This window comes from Macrotis lagotis, chromosome 8 (genome assembly GCF_037893015.1).
Source record: "Macrotis lagotis isolate mMagLag1 chromosome 8, bilby.v1.9.chrom.fasta, whole genome shotgun sequence".
Classification (NCBI taxonomy): domain Eukaryota; kingdom Metazoa; phylum Chordata; class Mammalia; order Peramelemorphia; family Peramelidae; genus Macrotis; species Macrotis lagotis.
In genome coordinates, this window is record NC_133665.1 from 142,571,949 (window position 1) to 142,593,019 (window position 21,071).

A 21,071-nucleotide genomic window follows, 5' to 3' on the forward strand; every position below is an offset into this window, starting at 1 on the left:
TTTTGTACCATTAGAGCCCTGGCCCAGATTCTAGAACCTTGTGTGATATCAATTATTGCACCTGTAGAGCCCTGGCCCAGACTCTAGAACCAGTGTGCTGTCAATTGTTGCACCATTCAAGCTCTGATCTAGACTTAGAACCAGTAGGTTGCTTATTATTGCACCATAGAGCCCTGGCCCAGACTCTAGAACCAGTGTGCTGTCAATTGTTGCACCATTCAAGCTCTGATCTAGCCTTAGATTGTGCTATTATTGTACTAGTAGAGTTCTGGTCCAGAGTCTAGAACCAGTGCTCTATTTATTATTAGAGCTCCAGTCCAGACTCTAAAGCCAGTGTACTGTCTATTATTGCATCAGTAGAGATCTGGCCCAGAATCTAGAACTTTTGTGCTCTCAATCGTACCAGCAGAGGTCTGATTCAGATTCTAGAACCAGTGTGCTGTCTATTATTGTACCAGTATAGCCCTGGTCCAGTCTCGAGTCTTTCTACTATTATACCATAAGAATTCTGGCTCAGACCAGTTACTGAACTCTGGGCAAGTCACCAGTCATCCTTGGATTCTCTTTCTGTGAGGATGATCCAGCTGATAGGGCCTCCCGAGCCAGGAAGAACTGAATTCAAATCTGGTCTCACATATTTATAATATATATGATCTTGAGCAAGGATCTGTCTACCTCAGTTTCCTCAACTCCAAAATAGGATCTCCCAGAGTTGTGAGGAACAAATGACATAATATTTGTGAATATAATTGTTTATTCCTTCCTTTTTCTACTCTCTTCCAGGACTAATGTTCTAAGCATCTCAGAATCTCCAAGAATATTCTGACCATACTGGATTTATGCATTTCTATTTCCTCTTATTAGCATTTAAATGACTATGCATTATTATGTCTCGGTGCTTCAAGAATAAGTTGAAAAGCCTTAATAAAAATACCAGATTAGAAAGGGGGGAGGGGGGCTGGGAATAAGTAATATTTCCTTAGTTAACCTAACAAAGAGAAATATATCTTTCGAAGGAAGGATTTAAAAAGAGGGGAATTTTTTTTTTCAAAAATGAAGTGAGGGATGTTAGCTGTGACATTTGCAAATGAATTCTGAGCTAAAAATAACTTCCTGATGCCCAGCATTTCTGTTTTAAGATGTTCTGTATTTAAATACCTACTTATTTTTATCACCTTTTCACGTGAATCCAATCTGGGAGCAAGTAGAAATTTGCTGAATGTGGTTGAGGCTTGGAGTCTCCAGACATGAATCCTAATGTCTTCAGCCTGTTCTCACATAGAAATAGGACTTGCCTTGCCCACTAGCAGAGCCTTCAATGTCATCAATTTTTAAATTTAAAAAATAAAACAGAATTTACTAGGACAAGGATGTCAGACCAGCTACCTTGTGGGCCTGTCAATTTTCTAAGCTATGGAAGCCTAGAGAGAATGGATGTGGACTCTGATAGGCAACCAAGGCATCTGGAAAATAGCAGAAGAGTTGCAGAAGTTCTCCCAGCAGTGAGAGGTGAGCAATGACCTCAATCCACTGCCCCAATGTCACTGAGCAATATGCAAAATTGGTACATGAGCATCATGAGCTCAAGGGAAGAGGAGAAACAGGAAAAGTCAAGAAGATGAACCAACCCAAACATTCATCCTCACCCAAACACCATGAAGTCCTCAAGGCAGCAAAAGGTAACTATGAGGCACAGTGCAGCCAGGATCTCCAGAGACATGGCCAGTTGAGGCCTCTATACTATGAGGCCTTTTGAGTATTGAGGGGGAAACATAACTGCTCAACTCTTCAAGGAACAATTGGAGTCCAAGGGCTCCAAAAATCCGTTTCTTTTGATTCTGGAGAGGGAACATGAGGGACCAGGATTTTTGAGAGGAAGAATGCAGGCAAAACTATGCATTTCTGTGTCTGTATTTAAACATATCTCAAGCATGTATATGATATCTGTCTGTGAGAATGCCTATGTTTAAGTTCATGTATGTAAGGAAGAGTGTGTGTTCATATCCCTGGACTGTGAGAGCATATGTGTATGATTATTGTGATAACATGTGATATTCTTGCCAAATCTTAAAACTACATTAAAATGTTACTTATTTTAATTATTAATGCTATTATTATTTTTTTATGTATTCATGTCCATGGTTATATTTTCCTGGGCTAGTGTCTATGTAGATGTGAAAAGGAATATGAGTGAGTGTACATCTGTCTGTCATAATGTTGGCACCCAGGGACATGACATATATGTATATACATATATATATATATATGTATATACATTGTCTATCTGAGAGCACAAATATTTGTATGTGAGTATAGAAATGCTAGAATGACAAATCTAAGGGTAACTATAGAATTCATCTATGTAGTAGGAGGTGTTCCATGAACCCCCCCCAAAAAGGAAGTATGTGAATAAGGAACTTGTGCATGTATGTGTCTGCTTGGAAATGAGCAACCTGAATACATGTATATGGGGGAGTATGTGTTCACAAGATTTCAATCAAGTGTATGAGGTTAGTCACAGCTATATTGGTTCCCAAAAATTGAGAGTATGGAAAGGAATAATGAGGCAAAGAAAATGGTACACCTTAGAAGCAAATAAATTAGCTATTTTTTTCTCTAAAGTGAAGGCTCTTGCCTTAATATCATACCATAGATTCTAGGGAGCCCAGAAACTTAGGGGGAAATTTTCACCTTATTTTCAGGAACCTCTTACTGAAATTTAGCATTTCCATCAATTACTTAAAAATATTATTTTGGGGGGCGGCTAGGTGGCGTAAGGGGCGGCTAGGTGGCATAGTGGATAAAGCACCAGCCTTGGAGTCAGGAGTACCTGGGTTCAAATCTGGTCTCAGACACTTAATAATTACCTAGCTGTGTGGCCTTGGGCAAGCCACTTAACCCCATTTGCCTTGCAAAAAAAAAAATCTAAAAAAAAATATTATTTTGGGGAGGGGTTTTTAAGGTTCACAAGATTCAATCCCACACACAATAAAAGATGAAGAAACCCTGATCTAATAGCCCAGGTTGACTATTCTCTAAACCATGGGTACTTAACCTGAGATCCATGAACTTTTCAAAGTAATATTTGGAGAACTTTAGGGCTACATGATACAAAATAAATTAGATTAAGAACCTTCATAGTCTAAAGTCTGAAAAGGGAGTAGGGAAGAATCTAGCAAAACCAACATAGTTCAGATACTGGTGGAGTTTTGGGAGAGAAAGCAGGGGAGGGGAGTTCTGTTTGACAACCACCAGGACTTGGACAGCTCCTCAGCCTTCCTTCCGTTTGTCCTTAGCTCCAAAAAGCTCAGGAACCAGCCAATGCAGTATCCTGTAATTTCTCCCACAGCACATTAGACTGTCTGGTGGCTCTGAAAAATAAGCTAATAAAACAGCAACAGACAGCAAGGGGCAATAGGGAAAAATGAGCAGTTACAGCTCCCCTGAGACCTGTGATCACCACCCCTACAATCAGACATCAAGGCCAGGACCTTCAGAAGCTCACAGGGAACACCCATCTCTCAGTCATACTTCAGAATCAACCATACTCCAGAATCCATAGCTTCCCTTCTTCACAGAAATATGGGGAAATGGATGAATTTCTGTGAGCAGAGATACCCAGAAGTCATTTAGACTGAAAAGGAGCAATTTAGAAAGGAGCCATCAAAATCATTTAATCCAATCTTCTCATTTTTGAGATGGAGAAAAAAAATGTAATACAGAAAAGGAAAATGAGTTGCCTAAGGTCACACAGCTAATGAATGACCTTTGAAAGCACCTCTCAATTCCCAGCATGTAGAACAAGCTACTACAGCTGAATGATAGAATCCCAGAATTCAAAGCTAGCAAGGTCTGTAGAAATCACCTAGCCCCACATAACCTCTTATTTTACAGATAAAGAACATTCAGCCTAAAGAAGGAGAGTCACTTGTTAGCATATTGAGTGGCAGAAGCAAGCTGCAAACCCAGGTTCTCTGATTTTAAACTCAGTATTCTTTCCATGGAATCTAGAGAGATGAAACAGGCTTTAGATGTGATCCAGTCAAATCAAAGGACATGTAAAATAATAATAGCTTGTATTCTTATAGGGCTTAAAGGGTCACAAGTATTTTTTTAACATAATTGTGTGAGGTAAGTGATATAACTACTACTGTCCCCTTTTTACAAATGAAGAAACTGAGACTCATAGACCATTTCCCCCTGATTAGTCTGTTGGTAACTTAGTCCAAGGCTCCTGATCACCAATCTAGCATCTTACCTCCCACATGCTGTCTTCCAATTTAGGGGTCTGCACAATGAACCTGTGATCACTTACCCATACACACTTTGAAGGGTGTCAAGAAGGTTCTCCGACTTCCCCCCAAAAGGAAATCTCCACTGACATTCTATCCTGGCATCTGAAATTCACAGCATTTCATTCTTTGTGTCCCTAGGACTCCTCTGTAAAATTATAAAATGCCTAGGGGAGAACTGCACATTAAGGCATTATCAGCCCTTAACATCTTGCTGGGAATTGGCTAATGAAATTGTTTTCCCTGGCAACAAGCTAAACTCAAAGTCCTGGTGAATAAAAGGCAGGACCCATGAGGTTTTCAGTAGGAAGAGGAAGGAGAAGAGATTGGGGCCCTGTTCCTGGGAGGTAGTTCTAGATAGAGCTGCATCTGAGGCCTTGTGAAGCATGGGGGGAAATAGATGCCTTTGGGGAGTTACAAAGAAAAGAAAATGAGGAGGGCATAGAGATACCATCTTCAGGAAAATGCAGGGCAAAGATCCATCAGTTATCCACAAAAATCATCATGGATTACAGCTGCAAAGTACCTAATAGTGAATGGAAAACTAAATTTGGAGTCAGAGGGCTTGGCTTGAATTCCCATTTCTACGACATATCATCTGTGTGACCTTAGGCAAGTTATTTAACCTACAATTTCCATCTATCAAATGAGAGAGTTGGATGAAATGACCTCTGAGTTCCCTGCCTCTCCTCTATTTTCCATTCTCCCATTAACTAATCCAAACCTCTCATTTTTTTCTGATGACCAGATTTTAAAACTTGAAATTGAGAAGACATCTTCTGGTTCTGTACTTTCATTTAAGGGGTGTGGAAACCAATGCCAAGAAAGATAGTGACTTACTTAAGGTCACATAGTTAAGTTTATGGAAGGGCTGGTGAACACATCTCCTGGTTCTCAATACAGTGCTAGGGATTGGAAAACTGCTCATGAGAACAGAGGTAAGGTCTCCTCTGCCATGACATCTGGTATATATTCTAAGCTATAAGTGATGATTGCTATTGAGGTTTCCAATCCTAACAGAGTTGTGTGACATCTCCATGTTTCAATAGAGGTACCAAACATGGGTTCAGAGGCATGCAGCTGAAAACTCTCTAGATATCCAGAGCATCTCACTTTTCTACTTCAATTACCACTGAGTTTGCACTCAATAAGTGCTTCCATTCAAGGTATTCCTTTGAATCCCCTCTGAAAGTCTTCCTAGTCCTGGATCATAGATACACATGAAGCTTCAAAGGACCACTGATTTAGAGATAGAAGGAATCTTGGAGGTCTTTGAGTCCAACTCTCTCATTTTACAAATGAGGAGATTGAAGCCCAGAGCAGTAAGAAACTTTTCTGAAAGCCACACAGGTGTAAATTGAGAGTGATGATTCAAATATTTTCAGCCTTTAACCCACTAGCCAAGCTTAGTTCTCTAGAGAGCTTATTATAATCTAATGGGGCCCTGAGGAAATGAGACAGAGGTCAGGTAAGTTTTGATGAGGGAGAAATGAAAGATTTGTGCAAGGCACTGGGTGCTTCCCAAATAGGATAATACAGTGAAGCAGACAAAAGACTGACTGAGGAGAGAAGTGAGAGATGGGAAGGATTTTATATCATCTCAGATATGGAACCTGAGACCCAGAAAACAGGCTAAGTGACTTGCTGGAGATTGAAAAGGTAATGAGTATAAACCTAGGTATATCATCAGCATTGCTCTCTATTACCAACAAAGTCCAGTAGCAAGAAACAGTAAGAGAAATGCAATTTAAAATAACTGTAGACATTATAAAATACTTGGGAATCTATCTGATAAGAAAAACCCAGTTACTATATAAACACAATTACAAAATAATTTTCACACAAATAAAGTTAGATTTAAACAATTGGAAAAAAATATTAATTGCTCAGGGGTAGGTTAAGCCAATATAATAAAAATGACAATTCTACCTGAATACCTACCTATTTATTCAGTGCTATTCCAATCAAACTGCCAAAAATTATTTTAGAGTGTTAGAAAAAATATTAACAATATTTATCTGGAAGAACAAAAGATGGAGGATGTCAAGGAAATCAATGAAAAATGTGAAGGAAGGTGGTTTAACCATACTAGAGTTGTAATATAAAGCAACAATTATTTCTTTTTAGGTTTTTGCAAGGCAATGGGGTTAAGTGGCTTGCCCAAGGCCACACATCTAGGTAATCATTAAGTGTCTGAGGCCAGATATGAACTCGGGTACTCCTGACTCCAGGGCCGGTGCTCTATCCACTGCACCACCTAGCTGCTCCTAAAGCAGCAATTATTAAAGCAATCTGATCCTGGTTAAGAAATAGTGGTGGAAATAGATTAGATTCATGATACTTTATAGTAAATTACCATAGAAATCCAGCATATGGTAAGTCTTTGGAACAAAAACTCATTATTTGGATTTTTTAAAAAAAAGCTGTTGGAAAAACTGGAAACCAGTATGGCAAAAACTAGGTATAGAACAACACCTCACTCTACATACCAAGACAGCATATGGATTCATGATTTACATATAATGGGTGAAACCATAAGCAAATTAAGAGAGCATAGATTCATTTACCTGGCAGATCTTTGGATAAGGAAAGAATTTAGGACCAAACAAGATATAGCAAGCATTACAAAATATAAAATAGATAATTTTGATTATGTAAAATTAAAAAGTTTTTGTACAAATGATGCCACCAAAATCAAGGGGAGGGAATTTTCACAACAATTTTTTGCTCATAAATTGAGGAATGGCTGAACAAGTTGTGTTTTTATTGATTATAAAGGAGTATTGTTGTGCTGTAAGAAAGGATAATGATTTTAGAAAAAACCTAGAAAGATTTACATGAACTGACACAAAGTGAAGTGAGCGTAATCAGAACATTGTACACAGCAATAGCAAGATTACTCTGTGAATGACTTAACTATTCTAAGCAATACAATGATCCAAGATAATTCCAAAGGGCTCATGATGATAACGTTTAATATTTTCCACTTTCTTTCCTTTCTTTGGTTTGAGTCTTCTTGTACAAAATGAATAAAATGGAAATGTTTTACATGATTGAGCATGTATAAATTATATCTGATTGCTTGCCCTCTCAGGGATGGGGAGGAGAAGGAAGGTAGGGATAGAATTCATAACTTGAAACTTTAAAAAAATGTTAAAAGTTTTAACATGTAATGAGGGAAATGAAATATTATTTTAAAAAAAGGGAAACGGTAGTAAATATCAGCAGAGTTGGAATTTGAACCCAGCTTCTTGTCACTCCTCAGAAACTTTTCCCTCCTCCTCTAACACTGGCAGTCCACTGTCTTCATTTGACACATAGCATCCATTGTCTACTATTCCATCTATGTTAAGACAATCTCTCAACTAAATTATAAGGCATCTTTGAAGGTTAGGACTCTCTTTCTTATACTCTTCATGTATCTCCACATTAACAAGCTCAGGGTAGGGTACTAAGAAAAACTTAATGCCAAATCAGAGAACATCAGGTTTGGAAAGACCTTGACATTCTGTCTTTGCTTAAAGGTCTCTGGTTCAAAAGAACTTGCTACCTTCTGAAGTTGTTCATTCTACTTTTATGTATCTCTAATTCTTCATAACTTTTGTTTTTCAAGCCTAAGTTGACTTTACAACCTCCACTTATATTTGGCCTTTGGAAGCCATACAGAATAAATTCAAAGACTTCATACAAGATGATCTTAAGACCCTACACTGTCCAGGCTGCCCTCTCCAGCTTATCAATGGCCTTTCCACAATGTGAATTTTGGAACTGAATATGAGACCTCGGATGTGACTTGGTAGGGAAAGAATACTATGAATATTCTTGTCCCCAGACTTGTCTTCTCTCAATATAGCCTCAGACTGCATTGACTTTTCTGGTCACCATTTTATATTGTTAACTCATACTGAGGCCAATAAAGCTTGTTGTGTGGGGCTTGGCAGATGCTCTGGGATGAGAGTAAGTAGGACAGCAGAACTTTGGATTCAAAACTAATTCTTCCAGAAACCTTCACTGCTCAGCTGAATGGGATAAGGAGACACATCTCAGAGGATGTTCTGTGCCCTTCAGTGGATGTTAGTTTTGTGGCAACTGGTCCTAAGAGGCTTGGGGAAGTAGCATAAGCAACAAGCAAGATCCATAGACTCTAAGCTCCTTGAGGGCAGGGATTGGTGAGTTTGGGGCTTTATAAACCCATCACTTAGCACAATGCCTAGTACAGGACAAGAATTTAATAAATATCTAAGTGATGGGATGACAAAGGAAGAATGGAGATATAAAAATACTATAGGAGTATAATTACTGCAGATTCAGGAAATAATAATAATAACAATTAATAATAATAATAGTGGCCATAAATAGTTATTAAGCCCCAATAATATGTCAGTAACTATACTAAGTGCTAGGGACATAAAGAAAGGCAAACAGTAGTTCCTTTCAAAAAAAGAACAAATGAATTTATTCATCAAAGACCATGATAAGTACTGAGGATACAAATAGAAAAGTCAGATGGTTTTTGCTCTCAAGAAGCTCACAATTTAATGGGGAGATAATAAGCTACCATAAGCCCATTTATATAGCTTTAAGGGTTGCAAAGTGCTTTGTGCTTATCTCATTTTATCCTCCTAACAACACTGGGAAGTAGGTTCTATTTTTAATGTCATTTTACAAATGAGGAAACTGAGGTTGAGAATGGTAAAGTGTCTTACCCAAAATCAAACAGGAAAGATAAGGCTTGTGTAAGACATAGTATAAAAGATATTTTATACTAAATATAAAAGACAGTAACATTTAAAATCAGAAAAGGAGATGGTGGTACAGGCATGCATTGAGAATAACATCCAAAGAAATTAAGAAATATTGGAAGACCCAGAAAAAAGCTCTCAGCAGACTAGCTCCTAAATAGATAATTTATAAAAGGAAATAATTTTAAAAAACTATGCAAATGCTAAGGGCCTATCAATACCACCATTGGGTCTATACCTAAAAATGATAAAAGAAATAAGACCAAATGTACAGAAATATTTATAGCAAGCTCTTTTGTGGTGGCAAAGAATTGAAAAACTGAGGGGATGCTAATTGATTGGTGAATGGCTGAAGAAGTTAAGCTATATGTGGAATATATATGTAATATGGTGGGGCAGCTGACAGAGTACTAGCCTAGGAGTCAGAAGGGCAGGAGTTCAAATATGACCTTGAATACTTGACACTTACTAATTGTGTGGTCATTTGATCCTGATTGCCTGGTATTCAGGGCCATCTCCATTCATCCTGATTCATATCTGGCCTCTGGATCCAGATGGCTCTAGAGGAGAAAGTGAGACTGGTGACCTAGTACAGCACCCCCTCACTCAAATCCAATTTATGTCCTTGTCATGGCATCAGCTCTCTGATGTCATGACTTCCTTCAAAAATAATGGACAATCATCATCATCATCACCATCATCATCATCATTATGTAATATGGTATATTACATGTGATGGAATAGTCTAAGAAATAATGAGGATGGTTTTAGAAAAACTTGGTAAATCATCTATAAAATGATGCAAAGTGAAATGAGCAGAACTAGAAGAACAATTTATATAATAACAACAATATTGTAAAACCAAACAACTTTGAAAGACTTGGGAACTCTGATCAACAAAATGACCACAATTTAAGAGGACTTATGCTGAAATATTATCTTTCTCTAGATAGAGAGGTGATGGACTCCGAATATAGGTTGAGGTACAGATTTATTTGGACATGAGCAATATGGGGATTTGTTTGCTTGATTATACATATGTGGAATGTGTTTTGTTTTTCTTGCTATTTCATTTGTGGGGAAGGGAAGAGGAGAGAAAGAAAGAATTTAAAATTTAAAATTTGAAAAGAAGGAACAAAACAGGACTTACATAGAATAATAAAGCATGGATGAGCTGCAGTTCACCTTGGCAGAGAAAGCATCCCCCTCCTCCTACCAAGGATGCATTAAAGCACTGAAAGATCAGTGGCACTGGACTGACTTCAAGGGCAAGCTTTGCCTTAAACTAACTTTATAATGTTGAGGAATTCATTTGACCTCTCAGTTTCCTACTCTGGGAAATAAGAGAATGATTCTAGATGATGGTCCCTTTTGTATGGATCAAAATTTTACTTAGCCCTTCCCCCACATTAGCTACAAGGACTCTTGCAGCTCTGAAATTCTATCAACCCATAATTACTCCTCATTTGTCTTTTATCCCTTCAAGAATTCCTTGGATCATTCTGAAGATTGTTTCTTCCCTAATCTTAACAGCCAATACAGCCACTCCTGAAAAGAGAGCCAAGGATGGATACCCTAATGCTGAGGACATCTGAATACCAAATTCCTGCCCCTCATTGGTCCCACACAGCTCTTTCAACTTCTTCAGATTCCTGCCCTTTGCACATTAAAGAAGTTCCATTCCCATTTACAGAGTTTTGTTTTGTTTTTTAAAGTGATATCAAAAAAGCATTAATATGGAGAGGAAATAGTATTGGGCTCTTGAGGACTGTGTAAACAGAGACTTCGGTGTAGTTACCACCAAATTAGACAATTTCAAGCATGGTCCTAGGGACTGAATATAATCAGTACGTAGCTAAGCGGGGCAAAAGAGTTTTAGTGGTTTCCAATTTCCTCTAGGATAATATATAAACATATCTTTTTGACATTTAAAACACTTAACAATTTGAAGTCAACTGACTTTTCCAAGTATCACTCCCCTTCACATATTCTATAGTCCAGTCAAACTTTTCTTGTTGGAGATATTGTGTGTAGGAATACTGTAGATGATCAGCACCTGGTGCCTTTGAGCATCAGAATCTTGTTTTACTAACTACCATGGGAATGGGAGTAGATGAGAGAGTGGAAAGGTATTTAATACTGGTGTTTTGGTAAATAAACAGAGCACTTGGAGATCTTGATGGAGTATTGTCTCCTTTATCTTCCTTGTCTCCTGCCCCTGCATTGCTTGCCTGGGGAAGACTGAAAGAGTCCAGGAAGTGGGACTCAACATATTGGTGCCCGAACAGGCACTAAACATATGCGTGTTATCTGAGTAAAGTCCAGAAGAAGGACATAGCAGATACAAGCAAGAGAACCAGGCGACATCCCAGAGTGGAGGACTCTGGAGAAAGTAACAAGTTTACTATCATGGGGCTGATGTTAAGGAAATTGGAAGAAGAAAGTACAGAGGAAAGTGAAGGTAAAGTGAAAGTGCATTTGCCTCCATGGCCTGAGGCAGAAGAAATAAAGAAGTATTATCAAGAAAACCCTAGGATCATCCCTACAGCACCTAGGGAAGAGATTTCAGCAGTACAAAAGGTCATTGAAAAAGCAAAAGATTAGGGAGACAGTTTGATGGATCTAGGAGCTGAGTTTCAGTTATACCTTGTTATTGAGGAGCCAGATCCTTTTAATCCAGGAAACCTTAGGCAAAGACATAAACCACTAGATATAAAAGCAGTCAGAGATTTAAAGAAGTCAGTGGGGGAATATGGGGCAAGATCACCTTTTGTCTGGCTACAATTGGCTACTCTTGCATACTCCATATTAACACCTAATGATTGGAAGAAGATAGTTAGAGCATATTTGTGACCTGGACAATCTGTTTTTTGGATGACAGAGTTTATAGAACAATGTGGACAGATGGCTTTGAGGCATGCACAAGGTCCCAATGCCACCACATATTATGAACAATTAAATGGCACAGGTCAATTTTTCAACAATGCAGGCCAACTATATTATGGGTTAGAGACATATGAAAGAATTGCTACCTGTGTAAAGAATGCTTGGGGACATATTCCAACACAAAATGATAAGAAAAAACCATTTGCACTTATTAGACAAAGAAATGATGAGACTTTTATAGATTTTTTTGCCTGGTTACAGGAGGCAGTTGGAAAAACTTTAGGAGATGTAGCAGGAATAGATGTATTAATAAAACAATTAGCATGGGCTAATGAGAATGCTGATTGTCAGAAAGCATTGATTGGCTTAAGAAGGGATGCCACCATTGAGGAAATGATTCAAAGATGTGATAGAGTAGGGTCTCAGGTGTATCATACAGAATTAATGACAGAGGCATTTGCTAATATGCATATTAGAAATAAAGAGAAATGGACTTGCTTTGTTTGTGGAAAACCTGGACATTTAAAGAAAGATTGTTGGAGTGCCAAAGGAGCTAAACCCAGAAAGGTCAAGGCATATCATCCTGAAACTCTGTGCCCAAAATGTGAAAAGGCAGGACAGTGGGCATCAGAATGTAGACAAGGAAATTTAAATGGAGAAAGGCGCCCTCTCCCAGGGGCCCATCAAAAATAATCATGGGGTATGAAAGTTCAGGACCAGCAGGAGATGGAATGGAAAAAACAGTATGCATTTTTGGCAGCAAGCTGACCCATATCAAACTATTGACGGTCAAAAGTACTTGGAAATTTAGGGTGCCTCCCCATGCTTCTACTAAAGTACCTATTCACCCTTCACAATTAATGGATGAGGGGTTTGCAATCATTTGGCTCCATCTAATCCAAAGTATACTCACATTATACCTTTAGTAAAGTACGTAAGTGGGAAAATTTTCTCTATTGCAATAATGAATGCTAATGATGATGATAACTACATAAATGAGAAGTAATGCATAGCTCAGTTACATGTTTTTTCAAGTTCTGGTATAAATAAGAAGGAAAATGAGTTGAAAAAGGGGTCAAAACAGAGAAACCAGGATGAAATTATGTTTACAATTACAATTTCTTCAGAACAACCTCTTAGTGTTTTCCAAGTAGAAGAAATTACTTTGCTAGGCTTGATTGACACTGGGGCAGAGTGGACTGTGTTCCCCACACAAAACTGGCCACAAGCTTAGCCTAAGCAGGTTGCTGATACTAACATAGTAGGCATTGGAAGTAGACAAGAAACCGAAATTTCTTGTCAACCCCTGCAATGGAGAAAAGAAGATAAAGCAGGGACTGTCACTCCTTACATAGTTGAAAGACTCCCTACAATATTATGGGGAAGAAATATAGTCTATCAATTAGGGGTTAGAATTAGCATAGATTCTCTGATGGGGGGCTGCTGTTGAGTTGGGAAGTGGGGTCTCCAAGGCAGCCTTGCAGGGGGACCCAGCTTCCTCAAGCTGCAGTCCAACACCTAGAGCCAGCCCCATAGCCAGAGAAAGTGATAAGAAGTCAACATTGAGGAATCAGTGGAAGTGGAATCTCCTAGGCAGCCCTGCAGGGGATGAAGCGCAATGAAGGAGGACCTGCTTGCTGCTCCATTTGGCTGTGGCTGCTGGCCTGACTGAGCTATGTGCCCTAAGCACAATCTAAACCCCTAAACCTACAGGCAACCTTAGGGATGTCTTGTCATTGCCAAAGACCCCAATATAGAGCCTGACGCTGATGCAGACCCTGACACTGAAGATGAATACAGCAACTTTCGCTTTTCAGTCTACAGCCCTAGCTTCAAGAGATGGAGATCCTTGCTCCAGCAGCAGAGGGCTGTGAAATGTGCTTCCTCTGTTGAGAGCAAAAGTGTCACAAGCTGTTGGACAGTTTGTTATGGTGATGGCTACTGTTCACAAGGTGCGGCAACGCCAGGTTGCACTGGTGTTAGCCCCTTAGGTGATTTCAAATGCTCTCTCTCATTCTCTGCCCTTCCCACCCTCTGCAAAGGGAAGGGGAGGGAGAAGAGAAATCTTTTTTGGAACTTCAAAACTCAAGCTTATGTCTCAGATGGAATGTAGGCTTTGCTACAAGGACAAGACCCCCCTCCAAAAACTTATTTTAGAAATCAAGGGACCCCCATGCATTCTTCCTGGTTTAGGGAGGGGGGAGTCAGGCAATGACTATGTTTTTCAATAGGTTACTGATTGGGCAGTTTCATGGTTCAATTAGTTAAGAAAAAAGGGGAAGAAGATTTTTTTCTGGGACTGGGAAATTTGGATTTTGTCTTTCAAATGAAATCTGTGCCTATGGCTTATATTTCTGTTGAGCAGTCTTGATTGGTTATGTGTGTATGTGTGTATTTGAACATCTACAATGCACTTTACATCTCTCTACTGACCTGGAAAGGTGGAAAAATGTTTCCATATACTGAGATCTGGTACTGTCCAGAGTATCAGTCTCAGCTTGTTAAATGTGATACAGGAGAGTTGTTTCTGTGTTTGTGTTAGTGTCTAAACTTCTGTGTGTGTGTGTGTGTGTGTGTGTGTGTGTGTGTATGTAATTCAGATCTGAAATAGTTAAACTACCTGAGTTAAAAGTTACTCCTTTTAGTTTGGGTTTTCAATTTGACTGCTTTGAAAGGTATTTTGTTGGCAAAATAAAAAACTTTGTAATCTTTGTCTATTTGTAAATTGGGGATAAAATATATTTCAAGGAATTTGGGAATATTGGTTTTGTTAAGTTGACATTTGTGTATACTATTTTTGAACTTTTGTTTACAATTTATGTGCCATTCATTATGAAATAATTTTGTTTCAAAAACAAGAAGGGGGATATGTTGGGGACTGTTGTGTGTAGGAACACTGTAGATTATTAGCACCTGGTGCCTTTGAGCATCAGAACCTTGTTTTACTAACTGCCATGGGAGTGGGAGTGGATGAGAGAGTAGAAAGGTATTTAAACCCTGTTGTTTTGGTAAATAAACAGAACACTTGTCGATTTTGATGGAGTGCTTGTCTCCTTTGTCTTCCTTGTCTCCCGCCCCCCCCCAATGCTCACCTGGGAAAGATAAGGGAGTCCAGAAGTAGGACTCAACAATAATTGTCCATTCACAATTCTCCATTTCCAGTTCCCATGCTTTTACATAGATTGTACTGCCTCACCTCCACCTCTTATAGTCATTAGTCCCTTAAAAATTTCAGCTAAAGGCCACCTCAAACATGAGATCCAACTCATCTAGGTGTTATTGCTACAATTAGTTATTTAGTATAGAATTTTAAATTATATGTGTGTGTGTATATATATATATATATATATATATATATATATATATATATATATATATGTTTTTACCAATCGACTAAGCTCCTTGAGGGCAGAAATTATTTCAATTTTGTCTGCATACCTAGTACTATAGCAGAATGTCAAACACTGAATCCATTAATAAATGCGTAGTGATTGACTACTTGATTAAAGATGCGAGTCACCTTTAGCTACAAGGCAATAATTTGCTTTTCCCATTTGGTGATAAAAGGGGGATATAATTCACACAACCAAGTACTATATTAGTAGAATAGATCAAGAATCTCAAATTCAAGTTACTCTAGTCTGATTGCAGACTCTAAGTCATCTTCTCTAACCCATTTTACCTCTTTGCAATCATATTAATAAGTCTTTGTGGGGAGAGTCTAAGATTTGCATGGTAAGGCCAAGAGTTTCCAAACTAATCATGATAAAACAGGTAAGTCTCAAATATAACACTATTCTTCCCTCTTCTCACCCACCCAACTTCTTTCTTACTTTGAAGTGTTAGAAGGAACAAAAGCTCATCACAGGAGCAAAGGAAGATGAAATCCCTGTCCTTTCTTGTCAATATTCTGTCAAAGTAATAAGTAGTTAATGAGAAGATAGGGATGGAGCTGATCCAGAAAAGATAAGACTAAAAGTTCAGCTAAACAGCAGAAAAATATTCTAGTCTTGATATCAGTTACTGGTTGGGAAAATTCCCATTTTTTATCACAAACAAGTTAGAACCTCCCTGAGCCTCAGTTACCTCATCTGCAAAATGGGGGTGATAATATTGATAATATTTCAAAGAATTGTTAAAACAAATACATCAACACCTCACAGTTCAGGTCCAGAGTCTGAGAGTTCAAAGTCAGGTTGACAAAAGAGGAAAAACCTTTGGAGTAGAAACCAGAAATCATGGGTTTAGGTTCTAGCTCTATTGCTAACTCCATGTGCCTTAAAGTATGTCACTTCTTTTCTGAGTCTCAGTTTCTCATCTGATCTCTCCCCAAAGTCACCTAGATGAGTTGGACCTCATGTTTGAGATGGCCTTCAGTTGAGTTTTTTAGGGGGCTAATGACCATAAGAGGTAGGGGTGAGGAGAGATTGCAATGCAAACATTCAGTACAATCTGTATAAAAGCATGAGTGCTAGAGATGGAGAATTGGATATGAAGAATTACAACAAGGACAGTTTAACTAGACTATGGAGTATGTGAAGGGAATGATGTTTAGAAAAGTCAACAGACTAGAGCACAAGGGAAAAGGCCTACAGATAAAGCTAACTGCTGTGAGAGAGGCAGAAAAGCTAAGGTTAGTGAGCAACCCAGTTGCTAAGAAGTCAGGTCTCATGGTAAATAACTCCAACTTAGCTTGTCTTTTATTTTCAAATTCATATTGTTCAGTGTCCCTTTGCCTCTTAAAGTTGAGAATCAAGAGAACCATTGGGAAACTATTAGTACTAGCATTATTTAAAATAAACAAACAAATCTCCTCAAACACTGTTTTCCTTTCTAATGTTCTGATACTTTTTCTTCTCTCCATATAGTCACAGAATTTCAGAGAAAAAATGGATCATCAATGCCATTTGGATCAATCCATAAATAAATAAATAGATAAATAAACAAACAAACAAATAAATAAATAATAGAGGCAATTTTGACCCTGCCATCTCTTCATATTATCATGTATCATCTTTTCACCTTGACTACTAAACATCTAGAAAGACTTTGCTTCTCTCTCCACTTCCTCATCCCTTCTCCCTTGCAATTTGATATTCAATGCTAACTCTACTCAAGTTGCTCTCCCCAAAGTCACCTCAACTACCAAATAAAATAAACTTTTCTCAGTTCTCATTTGTCTTGCACTTTCTGCTTTATTTGGCACTGGTGATATTCCTCCTCTTGGATTCACTCTCCTCTTTACCTTCTAAGCTAGTTCCTGATTTTCCTAAAGCCAGTCCTTCTGGGACTTCATGAATTTATTATCATTGGCCCCTCTCCCTTTTCTCTTAATTATAGGTGTCCAACAAAGCTTGGTCTTCAGGTCTCTTCTTTTCTCTCTTTATAGGTTCTCCATTGATTTCGCCCACTTTTATGACTTAAAAGAACACATCACTATAAATGACTCACAAACCTACATATCCAGCTTGAATCTTTCCCTTGAGTTCTGTTCCAATAACTTACATTTCCTGCTGAACACCTCCAAATGGATAAACCAGAAACTCAAATTTAACATGTCCAAAACTAGATTCACTGTCTTCTTTTCTAACCTTCTCTTCTTCCCAAATTTCCTATTTCTGCTTATATAATATGGATAATAGATTATATAATAATTACATAAACATATATAATAATATAATAATTTTATAATATCATTGTAGTTCTCAGTAGAATATAACTTCCTTGAGGGTAATAACTGTTTAATTTTTCATTTGATTCCTAGGTATTTAGCACTGTGGATTTTAATAAATTCTTGTTGACCAGAGTATTGGGATAAAAGATTTCTACCTAGCTTCCTTAATTAAACTCTCCCTCTACATTCTTCAGTCTCTGCTATCATATAATTCCAAAATAATCTTCCTTAGGCACTCTATCCATGTCTAGTCAAAAACCTTTAAGACTCCTTATTGCCTCTAGAATAAAATTTAAACTCTTTAGCTTGGCATTTAAGGTCTTCTACAATCTGTTTCCAATTTTCGTCTTAAAGTTTATTTCATGGAAGTCAACTTTAGACACAACTACATTCCAATAGATCAAACTAGGAACTAGGAACCAACTTGACCTACAGTCTCCTCCCATAGGGTTGCCCCATGAGCCTAGGAATGTATTCTCTCATATCCCTGACAGTTAAAAATCACAGAATTACAATGTCAGAAGCCGAAGGGACATCAGGAGCTCTCACATTCAGTTCATACTATAAGAACACTCCCTTTTGAAATGTACACAAATGATCATCCAACTTTTTCTTGAAGACATTCATCAAGTAAAAAACACTCTATCATGACAACTCACTCCACTTTTAAATAGATTTCATTGTTGGTATATTTTTCCCCTTAAATTTTAGAATATAACTTTTTAACATCTAGCCATTGCTATTCATTCAGCCTCCTGTGTTTTCCTAAACACATTGTGTTTTCCTAAAATGCAGTATGCAGAACACAATTCTGCTGCTGTGGTGTGATCAGGAGAGTACGGGGAGGTACTGACCACCCTTTGATCCTGGACACTATGATATATTTTTCTTAATGCAATCTAAGATTGCATGCAATTCCTTAACCTAATGGCTGATGACTCATATTGAGTTTACTGTTTCTAAAACCCCAGATCTTTTCATGATGAACTATCATCTAATTATATTTTCCTTCTCCTTATTTTTTAATCTTAGACTAAGATTTTATATTTGTCTTAATTAAATTTAATATTATTAGATTTTGTTCAAAGTTTTACTTCAACATTTTTTTTGTTCATGACTCTGACATCCAACACATTAGCTACTCTTCCTAGCTTTGTGTCAACTGTATACTTGATAAACATGCCATTTATGCCTTTATCTAACTCAATCTTGGAACTGTTAGAAAGTTCAGGAATAAACACAAGGTCTTGGGGACATGCCACTGAAGATTTTCTAGAATAATATCAAATCAGGTCTCTCCAAATAACTATAAGTGTTGAGATATATATTTAATTCCTGAGTTCCCTCCATAACAATTGGACTTTCAACCCTAAGTTTTATTTTTCTTACTGTTGTCATAGCATGCTACTTTTAGAAGACACTGATTAAAGTATACTTAGACTCCTAAAATTAGATTGATCACCCATTGGCAGATGCCATGAGTTCCCATTGAAAACTTTTGAGTTCCTAATTTTTCTCCCTGTTGCAACTTCCTAACTTTGTTTTCTGTGTTGTTTCTTTCATGTTTTCATCTCCCTTTGCTGAGCAGTTCTGAAAAACTTCTGAAACCTACCTATTCCAAGAATCTTGTCTGGACTTAGATACAAAGCCAGAATAATGAGATCATAATTCCTTAAAAACTATACATCCATCTTAAGCTTCTTTGGGGGCTCAAAACAGAAAGATAATGTTCTTTCAAGATTCAATCTGATTATGGGATTGAGTTCAGGTCAATAAAGCCAAATTTTATGAGATTCAGTCTAATCAATAAAGAGAAAACTCATTTGCCACCTCCTCAGAGCAAGTGTGAGTCCCTTGTTTCTGAATGATCTTAAAAGTTCATGCTGTATTAATTCAGGTCAGACATATAGATGCTAAAACATATATACTATCAAAAACAAAACAAAACAAAATAAAAAAGCCATTCTTAATCATATCCCTTTCTCATAGAAGAAATACAATGACATAAGTTTTCTGAATTATTCTAACTGCTAATAATAACCAGAATAACAAAGTGTCTTCAAAAGGAACAGTTTTAGAAACACAAAAGTAAGACTCTATAAGAAAACAAAACCCAATAATTTGCTGTATAACAAGAAGTATGCATTCAAAATATAAATGCACACAAATGAACATGAAATCCTGCCATAAAATTTATTATTCAGCAGTCAATTTTTTTTTGTTTTTAGGGGGTTTTTTGCAAGGCAAATGGGGTTAAGTGGCTTTCCCAAGGCCACACAGCTAGGTAATTATTAAGTGCCTAAGACCAGATTTGAACCCAGGTACTCCTGACTCCAAGGCCAGTGCTTTATCCACTATGCCACCTAGCTACCCCAGCAGTCACTTTTTAATGGCAGGAGTTTCTATCATTATATCAGATATGGCAACAAAAATATTCACAGTATCAAGAGAGATAAACAAGAAAGCTATGATATTCTTTTTTAATCTGAAATAGGAATAATAAAAACTTTTGTAAATACTATTTTATATGTCTTTTTTCAATTCACTTAGTTTTTTTTTACAAATTTAGATGTGATGACAATTCATGCTTTTATATATATTTAATGATGATATTGTTTTATTGTTTATTGTACCTTAAAGAATATCATAGCTTTCTTGGAAAGAATCATGGCATCTTCTGAATGAGGAAATTATGAAGAAAATCCTAAAAATGATAAAACTTCAATAAGAATGAATTTGTAATAGAAAAAAGAGATCATGATAGATATAAAAAAAGATAGAATCATTATTACTAGGGATAGTGCTTCATTACTTCCAAGTCTCATAGTCCCATGAATATGAGTGCTCCCTCCTCTGAAGCAAATTGCTATACCTCAGGATTTTAGTGGACCATCTTCATATATTTTTGTGAATAAAAAAAAAACAGTCATTACCAAATAGCCAACTCTCTGGTGATGAGCTCTTCTGAACTGAGCTTAGACAGTAACATTCAGTCCATAGCCAAGCTGAGAGTTCTCAAAACCACCCTAGCTTGATGGGACTTACAATATATTGCACTCTGCTGACACAACCTTTAAGAAACCAAGTCCAAGGGCAGCTAGGTGGTGCAGTAGATAGAGCACTGGAGTCAGTAGGATCTTAGTTCAAATCTGGCCTCAGACACTTGATAATTACCTAGCTTTGTGACCTTGGGCAAGTCACTTAACTCCATTGCCTTGCAAAAACCAAAAAAAAAATCTTAATTAATTACTTATTTTAGGGGCAGCTAGGTGTTACAGTGGATAGAGCATTGGTCCTGGAGTCAGGAAGAAACAAGAGCATCTCAAAGCTGAAGTAATCATAGAGGAATTATGGTGGGGGACGAATGTCCAAAAAATCATTATAATTTCATAGAAGATTTTACTTTAAAATTCAGTTTCTCATTTGACATTTTCAACTACCTTAGAAAGTAGAGTGATATCATTCTTCTCTTATGGA

General features: G+C 37.4%; 1 protein-coding gene across 18 annotated transcripts in view; it reads right to left on the reverse strand.

Moving 5' to 3' along the window:
* ATP2B2 (ATPase plasma membrane Ca2+ transporting 2) overlaps positions 1 to 21,071 on the reverse strand; it is a 681,398-nt gene that overhangs the window by 248,012 nt on the left and 412,315 nt on the right. For 2 of the 18 annotated variants that reach the window (XM_074198575.1, XM_074198576.1), the window contains one exon: positions 9,504 to 9,594. The exons of the other annotated variants lie outside the window; for them this stretch is intronic. The gene's annotated coding sequence lies outside the window, so the exon portion shown is untranslated. The remainder of the gene's footprint in view (positions 1 to 9,503; positions 9,595 to 21,071) is intronic. 18 annotated transcript variants of the gene reach the window in all.